We start from the raw sequence: 2874 nt of genomic DNA, 5'->3' as shown, positions 1-2874 counted from the left end.
TTGTTGTTATTTAAAACAATAATTAAAAAAATTTTTAAAGACTCCACGCTTCCACTGCAGGAGGTGCGATTTCCATCCCAGGTCGGGGAATTAAGATCCCACATGCCATATGGCATGGTCAAAAAAAAAAAAAAAAGAATGAAAGTGGTATTAATATATAGCTGCTTACTATACAGTTCTTTCAAGTTTTTTTTATGTTCACAAATTTTCATAATAAAATTCGGGGGAAAAATATATTCAATATGATCCTGATGAAGTAAAAATTCACATTTTAAGACAAGAAAAATTCTGGGAACTCCTTGGCCGTCCAGTGTTAGACTCTACACTTTCACTGCCAAGGGCCCGGGTTCAATCCCTGGTCAGGGAACTAAGATCCCACAAGCTTCACAACTTGGTCACAAAAAAAATAAAATTCTGTTTGGGCCTCCTCCCTCCCCTCTAGTGTGCATTGTGTATCTGGTTTATGCATTAACCAGCCCTCCCTAGCGGCAGAAATACCTGCTCAACCATAAATATCAATTTTTCTCCTTCTGAAGCCAGTCATGAAACTCCTGAGACAATAACATTCCTTTCTCAATCCTGTAAGGAGTCAGGATGCAGATATCTTGGGGAGATACTGGGTTGCACCTAATGTAAGTTCTTAGCTTAAATATTTATTTATGACTTTATTAATGTAACTAGCTGAATTACTTGTATTCTATGTTTACAAGATTAATGTTTCTTGCATTACCAAATGTGTGACCGAGGCTCAGATCAAATTAATGACGATGAAGCAACTTGAAACAATTGACCTTATATATAGTTCTATTAGATCAATGATTGTAATAGTGTAACTCTACATATGGGAAGAAGCAACAAGAGGGAACCATTTCCTTGACCATGACAGACTGTAAGACAGGTGGTCCAGAGGCTTTTGACTACTCTAAACAGGGCCTAGTCCAGTAATAGTACATTAAGTGGCCTATCAATGAAATCCTGACCTGAGAATGAGCATTCCTAGTCCCATGGGACAAACTGGTCACAAAATGCCTCCCAAAACTTGGTTGAAATTAAGACTGAAAGGGAGGAGATTGTAAAATAAAGAATGTTACCCACCATCCAGTTCTACAAGAATTGAGTCATTAGCCACTACAGTCACTGACCTACAACCCACCCTGAAAGGGCAAAGATCAGGATGAGGCACTTTGTGCTCTAGGAAAACTGACAGAAATGGCCCTCAGATATTTTTAGGAGAAATTTTTATGAACCCAGTTTCTTCCCATACTTAGAAAAGCACTAAAACCATTAACTAAGATATCTGTTCCTCATGAATAGCTGTAGCCGTCTCCCAGGATGTGTGCTTGACTGCATGTAACCCTTTATCAAAATCACATATATTCTGGCCTCCTCCCTTACCTCTTTGGAACAGTTCTCAGAGCTCAGGTTGATGCAAATAAAATTTTCCATTTCTTTCTTATATTGGCTATTTAATTTTTTTAGTCAACAATCCCTTTTATTTTTTATATTAAAAATTGTTTTCTGTTTTATTTTTTTAACTGCAAAATGTTATCTTTCTACATGTTCATGTTTAGGCATGTAAATGCATCCAAAAGAGGGAAGGTTTACACACTAGAATGACAGAGGGATGTCAAGGCTCATTTGTGCTATATATCTGTACCATTTAAACTTTTTATGAGAATGAATAAATGCATTATGCTACCAAAATCAAAGTTAAAAGAATGAATCTTGGGACATCCCTGGTGGTCCAGTGGTTAAGACTCTGCACTCCCAATGCAGGGGGCTCAGGTTTGATCCCTGGGCAGGGAACTAGATTCTGCATGCTGCAACGAAGATCCCACATGCCACAACTAAGACCTGCTGCAGCCAAATAAATAAATAAATATATTTTTTTAAAAAACAAAAAACTCAACAGGATTAACTTAAAAGAAAAATAAAAGAATGAATCTTGGGACTTCCCTGGAAGTCCAGTGGTTAAGACTCTGTGCTTCCATTGCATGGGGTATGTGTTCCATCTCTGCTCAGAGAACTAAGATCCTGCATGCCCATGCTGTGTGGCCAAAAGAAAAAAGAAAAAAAATGAATGAATCGTAAAACTGCCCCCTGCCCCAAACACACACACGTAAAATTGAATTAAACCGAGCGGCACTGATTGAAGGAGGGGTTGCTCAAGAGTTAAAATAAGATAATGTGGGGCTAAGTCTGTGCCTGACATGTAGGAGAAGCCCAGAGAAGGGTTCCCACTGTTATCATCATTGGTGCATGTCGCTTGGCTGAGTGAGATGCTGGCAAGTGCTTTGCAGGAAGTCCTTTGTCAGATATAAAGTCCCACAGGAGGTGTTGAGTCACGGCTGATCATATGCCAGTCAATAGCCAAATCTCTTCCCTCAGGCCTCAGGGAACCGCCTGAGGTGGGTAGCTGGGGCTTCAAGAAACAAGACCTTTGCCCAGGCTGCCTGTCTGCCCACCAACTTCGGGACAGCTCCCTGGCACCAGCGCCACTGACCAGAAGCCCAGGACAGAGATGCTGTTCCCTGCCCCTCATTGCCTGCACTGATTTCCAAGCTTCAGGTTCAGCAAGGCCAAAGGGCACTAGAGTTGCTCAGGCCCCAGCGTGGCCCTGGGCTGCTACTCTCAAACCTAGGGACCAGGGTCGATCAACTTCATGGGCTTATGACTGGATCAGTCATACTGGGTCCCAGGCACAGAAGGACCGTGGGTTTGTTTTAATGCTCTGCTATCACTGTTCTTGGTAATTTTAAAACAAGGAGCCCCACATTTTCTTTTTGCACTGGGCCTTGCAAATTATGCAGCTGGTCCCACTAGGGATCTCCTTGTTTGGATTTATTTCATTAAAGTGGAGACCTCAGAACATCG

This window comes from Kogia breviceps, chromosome 14, assembly GCF_026419965.1.
Source record: "Kogia breviceps isolate mKogBre1 chromosome 14, mKogBre1 haplotype 1, whole genome shotgun sequence".
In the NCBI taxonomy this organism is placed as follows: Eukaryota; Metazoa; Chordata; class Mammalia; order Artiodactyla; family Physeteridae; genus Kogia; species Kogia breviceps.
This window is presented reverse-complemented; position numbering follows the sequence as displayed.